General features: G+C 39.0%; 1 pseudogene; it reads right to left on the bottom strand.

Annotated features, from left to right (window-relative positions):
• Positions 1 to 15,041: 15,041 nt before the first annotated feature.
• On the bottom strand, positions 15,042 to 15,866 carry LOC110887998 (annotated as a pseudogene).
• Positions 15,867 to 24,691: the final 8,825 nt, after the last annotated feature.

Below are 24,691 nucleotides of genomic sequence, written 5' to 3'. Positions count from 1 at the left end.
TTATCGAAGGATATGTTTCAGACTTCGAAGGATGGGTCGAAGGATGATAGTCTTTCGAGCCTTCCTTGATCGAAAGATAGTCGAAAGATGATCTTTCGATGTCGAAAGATATCTTTCGAGAGAGTCTGACACACTGACGCTGATGTGACAGGTTGGTGAAAAAGGTGATGGGTAGGTAAGGTCAACTTTCGGCAAAGAGTATGGCAGGCTGACAACTTTCCCACCAACTAAGATTTTGAAAGATAATTTGCCCAAAAAGGAAACCTTATCCTAAAACCAGTCACCGGAGCTTTAACCGGAATTTTCGCCGGAAAACACAAAGTCACTTAAAAACAAGTTTTAAGTTACCCAACCCACTTATGAACACTCCCGGTAAGTTTAAAACACGTTTTCCAGTTTAAAAGTGTAGAAAAACCAACAAAAACGGGTGTTAAACCAAGTGTTCAAACACACACCAAGAACTTGAAAAACCCGGTTTTAAACAAGGTAAAGAGCCAAGCTCTGATACCACTTGTAGGTCCCTCTAGGAGGATGACGAACCTCAAACCTTGTTATACTAACCCACTAGCGAGTGCGGAATCCAAGCTAGCAAGCAAACCGGGATGAGACAAGTATCAACACAAACACACAAAGGTTCACCGATTAACACAACTTGTATTAATGCAAATGAAGGTTTCGGTTACAAGCACAATGTTTACAAATCTAACTTGCAAACTCTCAAAGTGTGTGTGTGTTTCGGACAGAATGCTCTCAACTATCTCTCGGTATCTTTCTGTCTGTGCATCTGTCTAAACTCAAACATTGCATGGGTATTTATACCCAGCCTATGATGTCTGGTCCGAAGGATTCCGAAGGATCCGATAGATGGTCCGAAGGATCATCTATCGAAGACAAAGTATTCGAATGACCAGCATGGACCTCGAAAGATCACCTTTCGAGGTCTATCATTCGAACCATATCTTTCGATGAGGTCGAAGGATCCACAACATCCTTCGACCTCTTATCCTTCGACAGAACATCTTTCAACATTAATCAAAATGTTGTCCAAGTCAAACCGGGGGATGGTTGACTTGGTCAACTTACAACACTAATCAGGACATCGTTTACATACAGACCGAATACAGACAAAGTACAGACACAAGTGCATCAACAATATGTATTCTTTTAAGATGTACAGAAGGCTTTTTTTTTTTTTTTTTTTGCATACTTGCCTTAAAAAGTTTAATTTCAGGGTGTACTTGAAAATGGACGAGAGATTGCAGTGAAGCGGCTAGCAGAAACATCACTCAAGGACTTCATGAGTTCAAGAATGAAGTCATCCTGATATCTAAACTACAGGATCGCAATCTTGTTAAACTCTTGGGTTGCTGCATCGAGAGAGTCGAAAAGATGTTGATTTATGAATACTTGCCAAACAAAGGCCTTGATTCTTTCATATTTGGTAAGTGGAATAACGTAAAAAGAAAACATAGAAAAGTATCAAATCAACAAAGACATAAACAAAAATTCGAACTATTGACAGATAAAACTCAAAGCACACTCCTTGGTTGGCGGACACGTTACCAAATTATCATTGGAATTGCTCGTGGGCTTCTTTATCTTCACCAGGATTCTCGACTCAGAATCATACATAGGGATCTTAAAGTCAACAATATTTTGCTTGACGCAGATATGAACCCGAAGATATCAAATTTTGGCACAGCTAGAAGTTTTGGAGGAAATCAGATAGAGGCACACACAAATAGAGTGGTTGGAACACGGTGAGAGTCATTTACCCTAACCACATTCAAATTTATTTACTGATGCACTTACATTTACTTTGATTCTTCACAGTGGTTACATGGCACCAGAGTATGCAGAAGATGGTACATTTTCGATAAAATCAGACATACATAGCTTTGGTGTATTGATACTGGAAATTGTGTGTGGAGAAAAAAATAGACGGTTTGTCCACGAAGAACATTGCAACAATCTTATCGGACATATAAGTTTGCCTTTTAGTTTTGAGAGGGCAAACTATTTAATATGGTAAATATTATCAGTATTTTTTTTTTTTGGGTAAACATCTTTGTTTTCAGCAATAAAAACTAACCAAATTACAAACTTTTTTATTGAAAACTTGTCAGAATGATGAGTGTAACTTCAAATCATGTCGGACTTTTTTTTTCACACACTGGTTAACTTAGAAGATTACCCAAAATGAGAACAACTTGATAGGTTGAGCTCAAATAGAAATGAGAACCAACAACAAAGTAAGAAGAAAGTTGGTTATTTTTTAATGCAATTTGTTCATTTCAAACAACATAAGAGACTTGTGTTCATTGTTGTTGACAGGCATGGGGACTCCAAAATGAAGGCAACTCCTTGCAATTAGTTGACAAGTGTCTTGGTGAATTAATTGATGTGCATCAAGTACTACGATCAATCCATGTTGGTTTGTTGTGTGCTCAGAATCACCCAGAAGATAGACCGACTATGACTTCTGTGATGATGATGCTCGAGAGTAAGGGCCCATTGCCTTCACCCAAAGAACCAGGATTTTACGTTGGAAAATTTACAGATGGATTTTATGAAGGTTTAAACGGAGAAAAGTCTATCAATGAACTAAGCATTACAATATTGAGTGATACGCAAAATGAAAGTTGAATGTATTAGAAGAAACTTCTTCTAGCTATAATCTTATTAAGCATTTTGGATTCATCAATATTCCTTGTATGTATTATTGTATAAATAATGTGAACTTTTGCTTATCTTGCTATCTGCTAGGATTCTAGGACCGGTATATATGATTATGATAAACACGTATTACAATAAGTTACTCATCTTCTCTTGGTTTTAACTATGTTTACATCGATTGTACACAACATCACTTCCATGTAGCTAGTATTTGATAAAACAGAAGAACGGAGCAAAAGGACTGTATTCCATCCATTCGACATTCCCAAATTTCCTTGTTGGTATAGTTGGTCCTCTAGTGGCGTGTGCTCAAGCTCAAGGTCGTTCGAGGTGTGCTCTGGTACTACCTTTTTTTTAAATTTTGGTCATCTTCCTTATCTTCACCCCCTCGATTCATAGAACAACCATGATTACATTACTCTTTATCTACACAAATACAGTTTATTAGTATGGAGATTCTAGTTTTCTATCAATAGTCTTGGATCAGTGCATTTCCAGAGAGCTAGTATTTAACAATTGTTTTTTGTTGTAATTGTGCAACGCATGTCCATCAGGCGTTCTATGAAATTCTAATGTTAATCCTGGATTAAAATTCAAAGTCGTTGTGTGATAGCAAGATTTCTAGAGAGAGAGAGAGATAACAGGTTGAGAGAGTTGTCTATGTCTTGGCTAACCTTCAGATTCTTGTCCCGGTTGTTTAAGTATGTTGGTGCACTTGTGTCTGTACTTTGTCTGTATTCGGTCTGTATATAAACGATGTCCTTGGTAGTCTGTAAGTTGACCAAGTCAACCATCCTCCGGATTGACTTGGCCAACAGTTGACATATGTTTAATATGTTAGTCTGTCTCGAAGGATAGGCCCGAAGGATAGACTCGAAGGATACTGTTGATCCTTCGAGATAGTCGATAGATATGGTTCGACTGTTAGACCTCGAAGGATCATCCTTCGAGGTCCCTACTCATCCTTCGAATGACTTGTCCTCGATAGATGATCCTTCGGACCATCTATCGGATCCTTCGAGATAGACAACCTGTGCTGGGTATATATATACCCATGCAGTGTAGTGTGAAAGATAGATGCACACAGACAAGAGATAGAGAGCTTGAGAGCATTCTGCTGGAAACACACACACACACTTGAGAGTTTACATCTTTGGTTTTGTAAACATTGTGCTTGTAACCGTAACCTTCATACGTATTAATACAGTGGTGTTAATCGGTGAAACCTTGTGTGTTTGTTTCTCTACTTGCTTCATCCCGGTTTGCCTACTAGCTTGGATTCCGCACTTGCTAGTGGGTTAGTATAACAAGGTTTAGGTTCGTAATCCTCCGTGAAAAGGGACCTACAAGTGGTATCAGAGCTTGGCTCTCTACCTTGTTTAAAACCGGTTTGTTCGAGTTCTTTGGTGTGTTTGGACACTTGGTTTAGCACTCGTTTTTGGTAGTTTCCTTGCATTTTGAAACTGAAAAACGGCTACTAAACCTATCGGGAGTGTTTGGGGTCGGTTTGGGTAACATAAAAATCGTTTTTGTGAAACTTTGAACTTTCCGGCCATACTTCCGGTTTGTCTCCGGTGACTGAACTTGAGGATAAGGTTGCCTATTTTGGTAAACTTTTTGAAAGTCAAATAGTTGGTGGAAAAGTTGGTGGCAGAACATCCTTTCTGCCGAAAGTTGGTACACCAACCTGTCACTTTTCTCACCAACCCATCAGTACTTTTGTCAGTGTGTCAGCCGTCGAAAGATAACTTTCGAGCTCGAAGGATCATCCTTCGATCAAGGAGATTCGAAAGATAACCATCCTTCGAACATCTTTCGAAGTCAGTGTGTTATCCATCGAGTCAAGGAATCTTTTCGATAGATACATCCTTCGAGTTACTGTTCATTACGAAAGATTAGGATCCTTCGTGTTAGGTGAATCTTTCAAGGTTATCTTTCGAGGTTATTGTTCGAGCCATCAACAGTGATCCTTCGAACACTGTTGATTCTTCAAACAATTGTCATCTTTCGAGGCCTGTGTTCGAAACATAAGGAGAATCTTTCGAAATCATCTTTCGAAAGATAAGGATCCTTCGTATAGACAATCTTTCGAAGTCAATCCTTCGAAGTCTTTGTTCGAAACTCAACAAGGATCTTTCGAACCTTGTTGATCATTCGAACAAGTATTGATCTTTCGAACAGGTTCATATCTGTTTTACACTTAACAGTTTGTGGTGTGTAGGTTTGGTATTTTTATTTGATCAAAATGAGCTGTACAAGTCCATGGGATTGGAGTTTGGACTCACGAAACAATCAAGAGTTAGTGACTGCTGCAGATTGGGCAAAGAGTATGGTTCCACAGCCATCAATTAGTCCAAGTCAATGGGCTTTGGTATCCAATCAAAGTCAAAGTCTTCATAACCTTCTGATTAGTGAAAGTGAAACTGGCAGCAACAATCGTCCACCTAAGTTGAACCACATGAACGATTTTCCATCATGGAAAAACCGTTTTCACACATATGTCCAAGGGCAAAGCACTGATCTTTGGACGTGTTTCATCAATGCGTTCAATACTAATCTTGAGACTGCTGCGTCAACTTCAGAAGGTTATGCAAATATGCTTGAAAATGACAAGAAGGCTTATGAATTGGAGAAAAAGGCCTTTGCCACACTTACTCAAGCACTCAACAAAGACATCTACCATCAGTTCTCTTATTGCAAGACCACGAAAGCATTGTGGGATGCCTTAGTTGCTAGAGGAGAAGGCAATGCAGCTGCTCGAAAATCTCGGCATGATTTGTTGAAGAAAGAGTTTGAATCTTTTCAGTTTTTGGAAAACGAGACTCTGAATGATATGATCACACGTTTCTATCATTTGATTAGTGAGATGTGTGCTTATGGAGTTGTCGCTACTCAACAAGAAATGGTGAGTAGATTTGCTGACGCCTTACCTCCAAAGTGGAGTTCCTTCATTGAATTGTTGAAGCATACTGGAACTCTAGATCAAGTCAACATCTATGAGTTCATTCAAAAGCTGGAACATAAAAATGATGAAGAGATTAGGAAAGCAAGGCGTGCTCCAGCTCCTCAGAATACGGAAATGTATCTTCCAGGATTCGATGTTTTGGCAAGATCCGCTGCAGCTCAGCAACAGCAACCTAAGCTGCAGACTGCATTTGTGTCCAATACAAGTTCAAGTTCCTTTCCGTTTCCTCAGTCAACAGCTGCTCCACCACAACCTCAATTCGATCCGAGGTCTTACATTCCTGTTCCAACACAGCCACAACCACAACCTCAACAACAACAACAGCAAGCTCACTATACAAGCAATCCTCAACCTCAGCCTCAAAGTCATCACACAATCCGAGTCGACAACTCAAATCTTTCACACCTTAGTATTGAAGTTGCTAAGGAACATATGGAGATTATCAACACCATGGTCAGTGCATACTGTGGTTTGGTAGCTGGTCAGCTTGGAAACATCAACATGACCAATGAAGATTATGATCAGATCGACAAGGAAGAAATGGAGTTGATGGATATTAAATGGGCTTTTGCTAGTGCGGTTAGAAGGGCAAAAGATTTCATGGCACGAACTGGAAGAACTTCGTTGGAAGGAAAGAAAAACACGAAGTATGGGTTTGATATTAATGCCGTCACGTGCTTTAACTGTGGCGAGAAAGGGCACTTTAAACGGGAGTGCACTCGACCAACAAAACACGGCAATCACAACCCTTTCAGAAACCAGACGAATGTGAATGCCCAACAAGAAAACCGTGAACGGAGGATGGTGGCAGTGAACAACAATCAGGGACAGCCTGGAACTACCAATCACAATCGGGCTTTGGCTGTTCAAGCTGATGAAGGATGTGACTGGTCAGTGCAGTTTGGTGAAGGAGATCAGGGAAGTGGAACTGCATTGTATGCTAAGGTCATCGAGCAGGTTCAAAAAGAAGAATCTTCTGGAAGCGATGACAGTTCTGGTTATTCTGGCAGTTCGGATGAAGAAGGCTCTGTTTCTGGGGATAATCACTCAGAGCCTGATGTGAATGAAGAAGGAGATGATGATGTTCAGGAGCTACTAAATGAAGCTGATGAGCTTAAATGTCAGAAATCAATTCTGATTAGGAAGGCTGATACTGCATCAAAGGAAATGGAAAAGCTATTCTCTGAAGATGGAGCTTTTTCTTTTCAAACTGCCTTTATGGCAAACGGCTCAGCCTCTACTAGTCAGGTAACTTCTGAACCCCCTGCTCCTAGTATTTGTAAATCATGTGCAGAGATGAAGCTTGAATCAGAAAAGCTTCATAGTCATAATCAGAGTTTGGTTATTGAACTATCGAAATGCAAAGAGGCGAATATGGCTTTAACTCGGAACGAAAAAGATTTTAAGGAAGTAATTGAAACTTTAAAGAAAAATGTTTCCGAAGTTAATAAAGTAGTTTACCACAAGCAGGTAAGTATAAATGAATATATTAACACTGTGGAAGAAACTAAGAAGCAATTAGCCATTGCCCAATGCGAACATGATGCGATCAAACAGAAATTGGATAGCTATTCTAACTCCCGATTTGTGCTTGATCACATCATCGATGTTCAACAACTAAAGGGAAATCAGAAAGGCATAGGGTATAACAAATGTCCGCCCCCTTTGATGAACAACTATACCAAGATGCCTGATGAGGAAGAAATTCCTCGGTATGAACCCAGTGTGCCTCTTGATGTTGAGGAGTTTACCACTGGCCTTGGGTTCAAACCAGACAATTCTTCAAACACAGCCTCTAACGAACAAGAAGCTTCACCATCCATGAAGCAAAGTCCTCCAATTATCGAGGACTATGAGACATCGGATGATGAATCAGAAGTGGCTGTAAGTGATCAGGATAAATCACTTAGCAAGATGAAAGGAGTAGATATTCCACGAGAGAATCACATCCTTTGTGATCCTGATACTCCTGAGGTTCCATCTGTTGAGAAGCAAGTGATTGATCCTGTCAAGGTTGATAAGAAAGATGTGTCTACTGTTAAAAGCAGTAATGTGTTGTACACTTTGGTTGGAGATAATAAAATCTACTCAGATCATGTTTTTCCAATTAAAAATGTAAATAAATCTTTGATTGATAAAGTCTTTGAAGACAATACAAACAAATTTTTGGGAAAAACACTTCCGGGAATTGTGGTAACACAATGTGATCCAATTCCTAAGGCTGAGATTAGGAAACAGTTTGGTAATCAAAAATCTCCAACCACTCAACAACCGACTGCTTCTAAGGGTAAACAACAACAACGAGCTCCAAAGCCAAAGGCTAAGGTTGAATCAAAAGGAGCTCGTTACGTGAAGAAAGGAAAAGATGTTAAGTTTGTAGCATCAAGAGGTACAGATAAAATTGAGACTTTTGAAAACAAATCAAACACTGATTTTGTACAACAAGTCAAAATTTTGAAACGTAACAGTGATAACAATTACACCCAACACACAAACGGGTGTGATGAAAGAGCAAGTACCTCAGGTTCTACAAGTTCAACATCTGGTAGTCGATCAAGTTCTCCTAAGTCTGTTGAAAGGAGAACTTGTTTCAAATGTGGAGAAATTGGGCATATTATCAGAAATTGCCCAAATGCTCCAAAGAAGAAATTTGTTGAGAAAACTCCACCTGAAACAGTTCACCCTCAACGTCGGTCAGTTTCACCTAAACAAGATAAACGAACTGTAAAAGAACAAGAAACTAAACAACGACGTAAGAACATTAAAACTGTTGAAAAAGCCTTAAAATCTGAAGTCAAAATAGTACAAAAGGAACCAAGTGTGTCACAACCTGTAAAACCAGAATCTTCAGAAACTGGTAGGCACAGACAAACTTGGTTACCTAAGTCGGGTGACAATTCAGGGGGAGCAGTTGTTCTTGAAAACCATCAAGAGATAGAGCTTACGTATCGTGATGCCAAGGGACGACCCAAGACCACTAAGGCTTGGGTCCCCATTCTCAACTGATGTTTTAATTGACATGTGCAGGATGTTCTAGGAGGAACTATTAATAGTCATTGGATTGTTGATAGTGGAGCATCCAGGCACATGACTGGCGACTTACGGCTCCTGTATGACGTGAGAAATATCAGAGGAGGGTATGTTGCTTTTGCAGGTGATAAAGGAGGGTACATCACTGGAGAAGGAAGTATCTCCAATGGTATCGTGTGCTTTAATAAGATCAATTATGTGAAGCAAATTGATCACAATCTTCTCAGTGTGTCGCAAATCTGCGATAAAAAGTTCTCAGTGATTTTTGATGACGCTGGCTGCTATGTGCTGAAACCTGGATTCAAAATTCCACAAGAATGGATTCTCTTATCGGCTCCGAGAGTTAATGATCTTTATATTCTCGACATGAGCCAGGCGATTACAACATCTGCACAAGTTACTTGTTTTGTCTCAAAAGCCACAGAAAAGGAGTCTATATCTTGGCACAGAAGAATGGGACACATTCACTTGAGAAAGATGAACCATTTGGTGAAAAATAATCTTGTGAATGGTGTGCCTGTAAGAAGTTTTCATTTGCAAGATATCTGTGTCTCATGCCAAAAGGGGAAGCAAACGAAGAAGTCTCACCCTTTGAAGAAAATCAACACTGTCAGCATGCCTCTCGAACGTCTTCATATGGACCTTTTTGGACCTATGAAGCACAAGACAACGTTTGGTGATGCTTATTGTTTAGTAGTTACTGATGACTACTCTAGATTTTCTTGGGTATCTTTTATGGCACACAAAAGTGAAACTCCTGGCATCCTCAAGGATCTTCTTACAATGTTAGAAAATCTCTATACGTTGAAAGTGAAAAGGATCCGAAGATGCTGCTCATTATAATGACTCTTCTGAAGATGATGAATATCATGATGCAGCCGAAGGATCTTCAGCTCCAGCTGCTCCTGTTCAAGGTGCTTCTGTAGATACACCTCATACGCAGAATGTAGATACTGCTGAAGGGAATGCATCCACCTCTACCCACATTCCAGGTGTGGAGTTGGTTGTTGATCTTAATCTGAATAATTTGGGTATCAATGCTCGTGTGCCAGATAATCCTGAAATGAGGATTCACGATACCCATCCCCAGCAGAATATCATAGGAGATGTCCATCGCGGTGTGCAGACGCGTAATCAGCTGAGAAACAACCGGAATGCTGGTTTGTATTCAGCTATAAGAGAATCTGGCCAACAAAATGACTGGTCCTTCGCGTGTTACGTGTCACAAGAAGAACCAAAGTCGTGGAAAGAAGCATTGAAAGATAGTGCCTGGGTTGAAGCCATGCAGGAAGAATTACAGCAATTTCACAAGCTTGGTGTTTGGAAGCTTGTTGAAAAGCCTGAGAACTACAAGAAGATTGGCACTCGTTGGGTCTTCAAATGCAAGAAAGACGACCGTGGAGTAGTTATTCGAAACAAAGCTCGTTTAGTCGTTCAAGGTTTTCGTCAGATTGAAGGGATCGACTACAACGAAGTCTATGCACCTGTTGCACGTCTGGAAGCTATTCGGATCTTTCTGGCCTATGCCTCATTTAAAGGATTCAAGGTTTACCAGATGGACGTCAAAAGTGCATTTCTACATGGTGTGGTTGAAGAAGAGGTATATGTCGAACAGCCTCCAGGTTTTGAAGATCCTGTCCATCCCGATCGGGTTTGGTTGCTCAACAAAGCTCTCTATGGTCTTCATCAAGCGCCACGAGCTTGGTATGCAACCTTATCTACATATCTGCTGGAGAACGGTTTTCGAAGAGGTCTTATCGATTGTACTCTCTTCATCAAAGAACAAGATGGAGATCTTCTTCTGGTACAGGTTTATGTTGATGATATTATTTTTGGTTCTACTAATGATGTTTTGTGTAGGAATTTCGAGCGCATCATGCAGGATAAGTTCGAGATGAGTGCTATGGGGGAAATGAATTTCTTCTTGGGCCTACAAGTGCAACAAACGGAGTCTGGGATATTCATCCATCAGACTAAATATGTTGGAGACATCTTGAGCCGGTTCCAGATGTCCGATGCAACGCCCATTGGTACCCCACTGCCAACTAATCACGGAATTACTCCTGACTTGAAGGGTGAACCTGTTAGCCCTTCATACTATCGCGCGATGATCGGATCCCTTATGTACCTCACAGCATCAAGGCCAGATATAATGTACCCAACGTGCCTGCTTGCCAGATATCAAGTCAACCCGAAAGCCTCACATCTTGCAGCTGTCAAAAGGATTTTTCGTTATTTGAAGGCTTACCCCGACACTGGTCTGTGGTATCCTAGGGATAACAACTTTGACTTGGTCGCATTCAGTGATTCTGATTTTGGCGGATGTAAAATCGACGGTAAATCCACAACGGCTGGATGTCAGTTCTTAGGAAATCGCCTAGTCACATGGCAGTGCAAGAAGCAAACGTGTGTCGCTACATCAACATGCGAAGCTGAATACATTGCTGCCTCAAGTTGTTGTTCACAAGTTCTCTGGATCCAACAACAATTGCGGGACTACGGTTTTGAATTCCTAACTACTCCTATATACGTTGATAATTCTGCTGCTTTAGATATCACTAAAAATCCTGTGCAGCATTCAAAGACCAAACACATCGAAATCAAATATCACTTCATACGTGATTGCTTTGAGAAAAGGCTAATCGATGTTGTTAAGGTCCACACCGATGACCAACGTGCCGACTTATTTACCAAAGCTTTTGACAAATCTAGATTTGACTTCTTATTATTGGTAAATGGCATTAAGGTCAAGCAAGAGTAAACCAACATCGGAAAATTATTTTTGTAAATATCTTTGTGTGTTTTTAAATTTATCTTAGTTTGTTGATTTTAGGGGGAGTAAATCCAAAAATCTGAAAATCCAAAAACATCGAAAAAATTTCAAAAACACAAAAACAATAGAAAATCAAAAATGAGTTTCCTGGAGAGCAAAAGAGAAAATGATAGTACATCAGTGGTCTATCCAAACCTCTTTAAACCTTAAATGAAAAACGATAAGCAGCTCTATATAAGATGTATCGGTAGGCTCACAATCATTTTAAAGTGTGCAGGGTGATATAAATCTTAATCGACTGAAGACCAGGTGGGAACCATTCATTGGCATATGGTCTTAGTACCGAAATTTCGTTTGATAGATTGCCGAGGTTCTGAGATATTCGGTCTTTATGCTGCTTATCATCTGGGTATCATGGTTGCTTCTATAAATAGACTAAGTCTAAGATCTTCCATGATACTATACATACGTGTACATATTACATACTGCATTCGACCTCAATAAGTGATAAACAATCACATGTCCAAACAAATAAGTGATAAAATATCACAGTTATCCGGGTGTCAAGTTCGTCTCTCTGCTGTACGGAAGTACTGACCTGTTCACGGACTTGCACCTGTGCCCTCATGCATATGAAATTCAAGTTCCTCATCAATAAGTGATTATATCACAAAGGGCTTGTTTTCAAATCAAAATAAGTGAGTATCTCACAATTTATACGGTCAAACAGATGATAATCGGTATACTCACCGGTAAGATGAACTCTCGTGCATACCTTGATACGGGAATGTGTCGTGATGTGGATGAACACCGGTCGGTAAGTATAAATCATACCTTAACGTATCCTCTAAACATGATTACATCTGATAAGTTGAGCTTAAGTGGACAACAATACCGATAATTGTTATAGGATGCTTATCTTAATATTAACTAACTGAACAACAAGAGTGTTTTGGCATGACCGTACACTGATATGATTCTCTTACCCTCGAAACTCGCAAAAAGAATGTTTGTATATATTTATTTATTTACTGCTTAACTCTTATTGTTTGCTTTTAAAACAGTTTCGTCGTTTGGTGCATATCAGCACGACATTAGCGGTGATGTCGTTTGATAACACTCAAAGGATTTTAAATTGTTGTCTTTTACTTTCAAAAATACCAAAAAGATTTTAGGTGTGTTTTAACATAAACTTTATAAAAGCCAAAAAGATTTTATTTCTGCTTTATTTTCGATCGTACGATGTTGGAGCTCAAGTCTTCGTTACCTGGAACCTGACTGAAAAACCGAACTGACTAAATCTTCATAAACGGTCGAAATTTGCATGGTTTTGAAAGTTAAAGACTGAAATTGACAAATTTATTAAACTTTCAAACTGTCGGACGGTGTTTGATTGTGATATGGTCATTCGTGTGTTATTTGCTTATACTCTGTTCCAAGCAGTTGTTCTCATTACGCGTTTAGATTTCTTGCATGTGCAGATTCTGAAGGCTAGGAGAACATGGTCGATGACAAGCTTTGGAATAAATACACGATGAGAAGGCGCTCAAATGATGAAGATGATCGAGTTGCCGCTGGCCATCATCAACACCACAAGGATCTCACTTCATAAAGATAAAGTCTTTTCACGAGCATAACTCCAGGGGGAGCTTATGTTAAGGGGGAGTTTGTCAACACACTTCCTACATGATACGGGTAGTTTGTTGATACACTCTCTGCTTTCAAGACGTGAAGACTTTGAAGATCCTCCGACATTGAAGACTTGAAAGGACATCAGAGTTTTGGTAACTCGAAGACCAAAGACCGTCGAAGTTCGAGACGCGTCCGCAACTATAGAAGATAAAGACAAAGCTACAGCCAAGGGGGAGTTTGTTGGTGCACTTGTGTCTGTACTTTGTCTGTATTCGGTCTGTATATAAACGATGTCCTTGGTAGTCTGTAAGTTGACCAAGTCAACCATCCTCCGGATTGACTTGGCCAACAGTTGACATATGTTTAATATGTTAGTCTGTCTCGAAGGATAGGCCCGAAGGATAGACTCGAAGGATACTGTTGATCCTTCGAGATAGTCGATAGATATGGTTCGACTGTTAGACCTCGAAGGATCATCCTTCGAGGTCCCTGCTCATCCTTTGAATGACTTGTCCTCGATAGATGATCCTTCGGACCATCTATCGGATCCTTCGAGATAGACAACCTGTGCTGGGTATATATATACCCATGCAGTGTAGTGTGAAAGATAGATGCACACAGACAAGAGATAGAGAGCTTGAGAGCATTCTGCTGGAAACACACACACACACTTGAGAGTTTACATCTTTGGTTTTGTAAACATTGTGCTTGTAACCGTAACCTTCATACGTATTAATACAGTGGTGTTAATCGGTGAAACCTTGTGTGTTTGTTTCTCTACTTGCTTCATCCCGGTTTGCCTACTAGCTTGGATTCCGCACTTGCTAGTGGGTTAGTATAACAAGGTTTAGGTTCGTAATCCTCCGTGAAAAGGGAAGTACTGACCTGTTCACTGACCTGACCTGTATTAACCAGATAGTTGGGTGCAATGTTACATTATCTACCTTCTATATTTCTCATTTACAAAAGACCCCTCTACTATTTATTAATTATATATCAACTAGAAATTATACCCGCGCTTCGCGATGAGATAACCTTTTTTTAAAGTTGCGTGTTCCGGGTGGTTGTTATAAAATTTAAACGTAGAAAAAAGGCATTTAACAACTATATATTTGAAAAGCACAAAAATGTATGTCATTGTAAAAGTGTATGCATTGAATACCCAAAAATAAATTCATAGGAAGGCGTTTATCATTTAATTTGACCTGACTGGTTTCAAAAAAAAAAAAATTTATGTCAAAACGTAAACCAACTAAAAACATACATAAAAATAAGCACGGAAACATATTATATTTGATTTGACATATTTTCAAATAAAATTTACGCGAAACATAAATCAACTTACCGACACGTACATAAAAATAAGCACGTAAGAAAATAGTGTTTTATTTAAGTTAAAGAATGGTACGGCACGCGGCGGTGTCGAAACGTATAGTGGCTCAGATTTATACCGTCTAATGAAAATGTATTAAATTTTGACCCAACTCGTTTCGGAACAAAATTTACGTCAAAACGTAGAACAACTGAAAACTTAATGTATCCAAGCAGACTCATTTCCGGGGAAAAAATAAAATTTATTTCAAAACATAACTTGAATTCATATCACATGTAACTAAATCTAAACACATAAAACTTGATTACAAAATTATTTAGAAAGTTAAAGGGTTGTCAGTTTCAATGCTAAAAGTTGAGAAAACAAAAAAAATATATTTAAATGTAAATCAACTTAAGTTTATATCGACATGTATATAAAAATAAAGACGTAAAACTTGATTAAAAAGTATTTAGAAAGTTGAAGGGTTGTAAGAGTAATGCTGAAAATTAAAGGTTAAAATTAAAAAAAAAAACAAACAAAACCACAAAAAGACAAAAAAAAATCATGTTGAAATGTAAATCAACTTAAGTTTATATCTACACGTAAATAAAAATAAAGACGTAAAACTCGATTAAAAAGTATTTAAAAAGTTAAGGGTTTGTAAGAGTTAATGCTGAAAACTAAAGGTTAAAATAAAAAAAAAAAAAAAAAAAAAAAAACCTCCCAATTCATCCAACTTGCAAATGTATATATGTATAATATCCCCCTCTTGTTGAAATCCTTGACCGCAAGGATAACATCAGATGATAAAATCTGAAGACCTTGCTCGGGTTCATCAATTTCATAATGAATGCTAAAAAATCTTTTATCAACTGTTCCTTTTGTTTCCTTTCCGTACCATGAACCCATTTGAAATTACCGAGCCAGTTATAGATGTGGTCATGAGTTCAGCCATATACTAAGCAACTTAATCCCACCGTCATGAAGACGAGGAATGCCAACTTCAAGAGTTTTCATCCAATCCATTAGAAAACACTGACATATGCTTCTGCTACGAAAAACACACACTATATCTACAACTCCAAGAGCTTGTCGAACTGATTCCTTTTTAAGAAGTGTTTCTATGTTTGACAAATCATCGCGCAAGCTTCCAATTATTATAATATCATAATAATTGATCGTGCCAGGACCGCAATAGAGATTACTGAACTGAAAATTACAACGCATATGAGACTGTTCCATCAGTGCCACGCGGCTTTATTGCAAATTCACACAATGGTCGATCAAGTTGATGCATTTATGTCAGGACACCTTAATATCCCCATCTCCAACGCATAATCTGTATAAGCTTTGTAATTAATTAGTGGATAAGTGAGCACAGTTCCATTGGCAAACCCCTTTAAGTTTATGTGCATTCTTTCCTTAACTTTGTTTCCTTGGCGAACCAGAGCAGCAAAAGCAGGAACGGCCAGCATATATACAGTTGTATAAACATCATTGTTGGTTCAGGCCCCACACTCAAAAACACTCACGTAAGTATGTATATGAAAGTAACTTTGCATAAAGTAAATGGAAATGAAAATCACTGTATTCAATAAACAAATGGTACAATTAAAAGACCTACTGCTACTCCCGATTTATAATTAAAAGAACAAATAGAAACATGCATAATAGACCACGTACTCCTGCTTTGGACCAACAAACTCGGTCTAACACTTAGACCATTTCTTCATTAACTCGTTAACTGATTAAAAACCCATTTAGACCCAATCTGTTGCTGACTCGAATCCATAGCTTCGACTGGTTTCCTACTACCCGACTTTGACCCGACCCATCAAGATTAACCCAACATTGTCTACAAGTTCAGGATGCTCAATGCTTATAAAAAGTCAAATATGTCATCACTGACACCCTATTCATCATGGCGAATGTCTCTTTTATCAGAGCTGTAGGTAAATTTACATACAGTAGATTTGATGCCTTGTCCCACCCATACTCGTTCCAGACAAGAGCTAAGTTCTCTCCAATTTTGAATGGACCTTTCATAGAAAAAACAAGCTCACTACTACCACCCGGTCCCTGTTTAACCTGATAACAACCACTACTAGAAAACTACTAGTATTCCCACGTTAATTTCCGTGGGAAATCCGTGGGTAACTGCCTTTACCCACGGATTTCCCACGAAAATGGTCTATGGGAATTCTGCTCGCGGGTACTTTTTTCCTGAAGCATTTCCTACGGATTTTCCTACTCTTTTCCCACACAAATGTTTCGTTAGAATTCTCCTACTTATTTCTCACGGAATTAATTTCCTTAACTTTCCGACGCATTTCCCACGGAATATTTATTTTTTAATATTTTGTGTTTAAATCAATTATATTTGTTTTTATTATATATATTTTATATATTTTAATTTTCTTACACAATTCCTACGGAAATTTATTTTCTTTCTACACAATTCCAACGGAATGTATTCGTTTTTCCTACATAGTTCCTACGAACGAAAATAGACCGTATTAAGGCCTGTATGGATTCCTACGACTTTTCTACGGAACTATTACATTTATTATTTTCCTACAGATATATGACGAATTTTTAAAAGGAAACGTATTTGGTAGGAATTGCGTCAGTATTTTCCTACACATTTTCTATATATATATATATATATATACATAGAGTGGGGATCCTACGGAAAGTGTGTTTTTCCTAAAAAGTGTAAAAAGTCATAAAACACAATAATTTCGGGCATAAAACACACCTAAAACTCACAAATAATAGAATGAATATTACTAAAACACCATATTCAAACTCTAATAGTCCATAAAAACTTCAAACACACCATCGTAGAACTATGAATATAAAACACACAATGCTAAACAACATAAAAACTTATCATGTCTTCAGTTACAATTTTGACAACATTGACATTTATAGAATCGTACACAACCTCCATATAGAATCTTCAGTTACAAAATCATATCATATATTTCATAATCTTTTTTAACAAACATCCATCACTTACAGTTATATCTTTTTTTCTTTAACGACATGTCATGTATTATATTGATGGAAAAAAGGTCCACAAAGACATAAGCAACATTTCTGTTTATTGGAAAAATCTAAACATGAAAACCGTACACATGTGTACTTATCTGCTATTACCGTTGTACACAAGTGTACTTGCATTTTTACATCACAAGTACTCATGTGTACCTACTTTAATTAAATTTAATACACAGCACACACATTACGTACATTAACAACCTGTCAAGTACTTTGACAAACCAGAAAACCATACTTATACGCAATAAACTTTTATTCCACTGTTTCAAAAAGTAACAAAATACCAAACCATCAAACTGTACTGAGTATGTCAATCACCACATTTGCGTTAAATAACTACATTCCAAAAATTAAAACCAAAAAACGTTAACTATTGTCAACCAATATAGACGTACTAAAAACGACCTATTCCGTTCGCTTTTTCATGTTCAGCTGCTTCATCCAATACGCGTCTGCGGTGCTTGTTGGCCTCTGAAGTAACTAGCTTTATTGCGTACTTTTTCCTCAAACGTGTCAACGTCGCCTTCTTCTCCTTATGGGATAGTGGGAAGCCACTATCCCACTTATCGGCAGTTATCCCGAATCACGTCTCCATATGCCTCATGACAAACACTCCGCAATCCACGGTGTTGTTGACTGTCTTCCATTCAAACCCCAACCTTACCACGTCCGCAATCTCAATTTCTGCACTCTTAGGATGATCCATCATCTTCAAATACTTACAGAAAATGTCTTTCTGAAACCAAAACATCATGTAATAACCAGTTACAATGTGTTCACTAACAGCTGAACTAGTTTTTGTATTTAAATGATACATACCACTTTGTAAGGCGTTGTCTTTTGGAAGAAGTTGTCGTCGTTGATCAGGTGAATGGGGCTTTCGCGAGCGTCCATGTTGTCAATTACCGTTATTGCGTTTCTTTCCATATCAAAGCACACCAAGTGAAAATGGTCGTGCTCAAGTATAGGAAAGCATACGACGCAATACTCGGACAAACTCGTTAACGATTCTTTTTGGTCAACAACCAAGAACGTGGCACTTTTGAATTTCTCAACACGCCCAGCATCCCCGTGCTTCCCATTCCATAAGATATCCTCGTCCTGAACGCACAAATAACAACCAACTCACATTTGAATAATCGGCCACGCAAACTTTACCATAATCTTCACAATTATAATACAAAGTATCACTTACAAAACAATTTGTATGGCCGAACAATCGCGGCTTTGTTCCTTTTACTTTATCAGCATGCCCGAACATATTTGATCCGCTGATTCGATCCTTTTCCTCATAGTTGAGCATTGACGCAAAGCAATTTATTACTCCATCATTGATCCACCTACTTGGTTGTAAATCTATCATTTGAAAATGGTACAACCCAACGCCGCTTTCAGTTTTGAATACCAATTTTCTCCAAAAGAAGACAGTATGATTAATAATGTGTTCAGTTATCCGTATGTCCCGCAAAGAACAAGCATACAAGTACATATGTAACAAAGCACATACACATGAGTACACAGCTTTAATCTTGCAATCTAAAGAATAAATTTAAACATTTTTTACCACTAATACAACTACCGAGTACACATCACATTTCAACCTTACCCCAAATTGTAGGTCCCTGTTTCGCGAAGGATTACGAACCTAAACCTTGTTATACAAACCTACTAGCGAGTGCGGAATCCAAGCTAGCAAGCAAACCGAGTTAGTAGCAAGTAGAGAAACAAACACACAAAGATTCACCGATTAACACTAGTCGTATTAATGCAAATGAAGGTTCGGTTACAAGCTCAATGTTTACAGAAGTGTTCTATAAACTCTCTAAGTGTGTGTGTGAGTTCTGGGCAGAATGCTCTCTAAGCTTCTATCTCTCGGGTGTGTGAAAATGGCAGAACCCTAGAACTCTCAACACATGCATGGGTATATATACCCAGCTCAGCAGGTCTGCTCGAAGGATTCGACAGATGGTCCGAAGGATCATCTGTCGACCACATGTTACACGAAAGATCAGCGTGGACCTCGAAGGATCATCCTTCGAGGTCTAATGGTCGAACCATGGTCGAACCATATCTTTCGATCACCTCGAAGGATCAGGTGTATCCTTCGAGGCTATCCTTCGATCAGAACATCTTTCAACTGTTGTCCAAGTCAAACCGGAGGATGGTTGACTTGGTCAACTTACAATACAAATCAGGACATCGTTTATATCAGACCGAATACAGACAAAGTACAGACACAAGTGCACCAACAAACTCCCCCTTGGCTGTAGCTTTGTCTTTGATCTCTAAGCTTTGTCTTGTTCTTCTAAAAGTGTAGACTTGTCTGGAACTTCGACAGTCTTTGGTCTTCAGGTCTTCAAGACTCTGATGTCCTATCATGTCTTCAATGCCGGAGGATCTTCAAAGTCTTCACGTCTTGAAAGTAGAGAGTGTATCAACAAACTACCCGTATCATGTAGGAAGTGTGTTGACAAACTCCCCCTTAACATAAGCTCCCCCTTGAGTTATGCTCGTGAAAAGACTTTATCTTTATGAAGTGAGATCCTTGTGGTGTTGATGATGGCCAGCGGCAACTCGATCATCTTCATCTTTTGAGCGCCTTCTCGTCGTGTCTTCATTCCAAGGCTTGTCATCGACCATGTTCTCCTAGCCTTTAGAATCTGCACATGCAAGAAATCTAAACGCGTAATGAGAACAACTGCTTGGAATAGTATAAACAAATGACACACGAGTGACCATGTCAAAATCAAACACCGTCCGACAGTTTGAAAGTTTAATAAATTTATCAATTTTAAATTCTAACTTTCAAAATCTGCAAATTTTGACCGTTTATGAAGATTTAGTCAGTTCGGTTTTCAGTCAGGTTTCAGGTAACGAAGACTTGAGCTCCAACATCGTACGATCGAAAATAAAGCAGAAATAAAATCTTTTTGGCTTTTATAAAGTTTATATTAAAACACGCCTAAAATCTTTTTGGTATTTTTGAAATTAAAAGATAACAATTTAAAATCCTTTGAGTGTTATCAAACGACATCACCGCTAATGTCGTGCTGATATGCACCAAACGACGAAACTGTTTAAAAGAAATAATAAAAGTTAAACAGTAAATAAATAAATATATACAAACATTCTTTTTGCGAGTTTCGAGGGTAAGAGAATCATATCAGTGTACGGTCATGCCAAAACACTCTTGTTGTTCAGTTAGTTAACATTAAGATAAGCATCCTATAACAATTATCGGTATTGTTGTCCACTTAAGCTCAACTTATCAGATGTAATCATGGCGAGGGGATACGTTAAGGTATGATTTATACTTACCGACCGGTGTTCATCCACATCACGACACATTCCCGTATCAAGGTATGCACGAGTGTTCATCTTACCGGTGAGTATACCGATTATCATCTGTTTGACCGTATAAATTGTGAGATACTCACTTATTTTGATTTGAAAACAAGTCCTATGTGATATAATCACTTATTGATGAGGAACTTGATTTTCGTATGCATGAGGGCACAGGTGCAAGTCCGTGAACAGGTCAGTACTTCCGTACAGCAGAGAGACGAACTTGACACCCGGAAAAATGTGATATTTTATCACTTATTTGATTTGGACATGTGATTGTTTATCACTTATTGAGGTCGAATGCAATATGCAATATGTACACGTATGTATAGTATCATGGAAGATCTAGACTTGCGTCCCCGTTATTTTTCGGTAAAAGATACAACCATGATACCCAGATGATAAGCAGCATAAAGACCGAATATCTCAGAACCTCGGCAATCTATCAAACGAAATTTCGGTACTAAGACCATATGCCAATGAATGGTTCCCACCTGGTCTTCAGTCGATTAAGATTTATATCACCCTGCACACTTTAAAATGATTGTGAGCCTACCGATACATCTTATATAGAGCTGCTTATCGTTTTTCATTTAAGGTTTAAAGAGGTTTGGATAGACCACTGATGTACTATCATTTTCTCTTTTGCTCGCCAGGAAACTCATTTTTGTTTTTCTATTGTTTTTGTGTTTTTGAATTTTTCGATGTTTTTGGATTTTCCGATTTTTGGATTTACTCCCCCTAAAATCAACAAACTAAGATAAATTTAAAAACACAAAGGTATTTACAAAAATGATTTTCCGATGTTGGTTTTACTCTTGCTTGACCTTAATGCCGTTTACCAATAATAAAAAGTCAAATCTTGATTTGTCAAATGCTTTGGTAAATAAGTCGGCACGTTGGTCATCGGTGTGGACCTTAACAACATCGATTAGCCTTTTCTCAAAGCAATCACGTATGAAGTGATATTTGATTTCGATGTGTTTGGTCTTTGAATGCTGCACAGGATTTCTAGTGATATCTAAAGCAGCAGAATTATCAACGTAAATAGGAGTAGTTAGGAATTCAAAACCGTAGTCCCGCATTTGTTGTTGGATCCAAAGAACTTGGGAGCAACAACTTGAAGCAGCAATGTATTCAGCTTCGCAGGTTGATGTAGCTACACACGTCTGCTTCTTGCACTGCCATGTGACTAGGCGATTTCCTAAGAACTGACATCCAGCCGTTGTGGATTTGCCGTCGATTTTGCATCCGCCAAAATCAGAATCACTGAAAGCTACCAATTCAAAGTTATTATCCCTAGGGTACCACAGACCAGTGTCAGGGTACGCCTTCAAATAACGAAAAATCCTTTTAACAGCAGCAAGATGTGAGGCCTTCGGGTTAACTTGATATCTAGCAAGCAGGCACGTTGGGTACATTATGTCTGGCCTTGATGCTGTGAGATACATGAGAGATCCGATCATGGCGCGATAGATAGAAGGGCTAACAGCTTCTCCCTTCAAGTCTGGAGTAATTCCGTGATTAGTTGGCAATGGGGTACCAATGGGCGTTGCATCAGACATCTGGAACCGGCTCAAGATGTCACCAACATATTTAGTCTGATGGATGAATATCCCAGACTCCGTTTGTTGTACTTGTAGGCCCAAGAAGAAGGTCATTTCCCCCATAGCACTCATCTCGAATTTATCCTGCATAATGCGCTCGAATTCCCTACACAAGACATCATTAGTAGAACCAAAAATAATGTCATCAACGTATACCTGTACTAGAAGAAGATCTCCATCTTGTTCCTTGATGAAAAGAGTACAGTCGATAAGACCTCTACGAAAACCGTTCTCCAGCAGATAGTGAGATAAGGTTGCATACCAAGCTCGTGGTGCTTGATGAAGACCATAAAGAGCTTTGTTGAGCAACCAAACCCGATCGGGATGGATAGGATCTTCAAAACCTGGAGGCTGTTCGACGTACACCTCTTCTTCAACCACACCATGTAAAAATGCACTTTTCACGTCCATCTGATAAACCTTGAATCCTTTGAAGGACGCATAGGCTAGAAAGATTCGAATGGCTTCGAGACGTGCAACAGGTGCATAGACTTCGTTGTAGTCGATCCCTTCAATCTGACGAAAACCCTGAACGACTAAACGAGCTTTGTTTCGGATAACAACTCCGCGGTCATCCTTTTTGCATTTGAAAACCCAACGGGTACCAATCTTCTTGTATCCAGCAGGTTTTTCTACTAATTTCCAGACACCCAGCTTCTGGAATTGTTGCAGTTCTTCCTGCATTGCTTCAACCCAAGCATTATCTTTCAAGGCTTCTTTCCACGTTCTTGGTTCTTCTTGTGAGACATAACACGCGAAGGACCAGTCGTTTTGTTGTCCGGATTCTCGAATGGCTGCATACAAGCCTGCATTGTTGTTGTTTCGCAACATGTTTCTTGTTTGTACGCCACTTTGCACATTTCCAATGATGTTTTGTTGAGGATGGGTATTATGAATCCTTGTTTCTGGATTATCTGGAACTGGAACATTTATACCCAGGTTGTTAAGATTAAGATCAACAACCAATTCAAGACCCGGAATTGACGAAGAGGATGATGCAGTAGCCTCAGCTGTTCTATGAGCATCTACTGGAGGAGTACCCTCTGAAGTACCATGAACTGCTGTTGTAGGAGCTTCTTGATCTGCATCTAGAAATTCATCATCCTCTGAAGATTCGTTCAATTCGTTTGCATCATGAAAATCCTCATTGTTGAGAGTATTGTTGTTCACCGAAGACGATGGTTCTTGATTCACAAGAATTGGACGAACCACCGGTGAGACTGTTGCATTGTCACTCTCGAAAAACATCCTAGCCGCAGCATTTTCTTCAGCGGCTTCAACATTGATCGAATTGAAGAAGTCATCGTACTCAAACATCCAAGGTTGACCCGGATTTTTGACTGGCAAGGTGTGCCTTTGTACTCTGACCTCAGACCATTCTTCAACCCTTTTAGTCTCTAGATTCCAGACTCGTAAGTTAGGGGTGGCATACCCAAGAAAGTATCCATCAATTGCTCTTGCCCCAAACTTTCCATTAGGATCGATGATTGTGCATGGAGCTCCAAACGGTTCGAGATAAGACAAATCTGGTTTCCGTTTTTGAAGAAGCTCAAAGCAGGTCTTGTTGTGTCTTTTGACTGTAAGGACTCTGTTCAATGTGTAACATGCAGAGGCCACAGCTTCAGTCCAGAATGGAATGGGTAACTGTGACTCTACCAACATTGTCCTAGCAGTCTCGATCAATGTGCGGTTCTTACGTTCAGCGACACCATTCTGTTGAGGAGTATAAGCTGCACTAAACTCATGAAGAATACCTTTTGAAGTGCAGAACTCCATCATGGAATGATTCTTAAATTCAGTACCATTGTCGCTACGTATCCGCCTAACCTTCAACTTATACAAATTCTCAATCTGAATGATCAAGTTTTTGATAATGCCAAAGGTTTCACTCTTGTGTGCCATGAACGCAACCCAAGAAAATCTTGAATAATCATCAGTAACCACGAGGCAGTATTGATCACCCCGAATACTCTTGTGCTTGACAGGACCGAACAAATCCATGTGCAAACGTTCAAGAGGAACTGCCACTGTGTTGATCTTCTTTGTAGGGTGCTTCTTCTTTGTTTGCTTTCCTTTCTGGCACGAAACACAGATGTCTTGAAGATGGAAATTTTTGAGGGGAACACCATTCACCAATTCATTTGAAACCAAATGATTCATTTTGCGTAAGTGAATGTGACCCATTCGTCTGTGCCAAGAGATAGTGTCTTTTTCTGTGGCTTTGGAAACGAAACAAGTTGCTTGTGCAGACGTAGTAATAGCCTGGCTCATGTCAAGGACGTACA

The sequence above is a fragment of the Helianthus annuus genome, chromosome 11 (genome assembly GCF_002127325.2).
Source record: "Helianthus annuus cultivar XRQ/B chromosome 11, HanXRQr2.0-SUNRISE, whole genome shotgun sequence".
Classification (NCBI taxonomy): Eukaryota; Viridiplantae; Streptophyta; class Magnoliopsida; order Asterales; family Asteraceae; genus Helianthus; species Helianthus annuus.
This window is presented reverse-complemented; position numbering and strand designations above follow the sequence as displayed.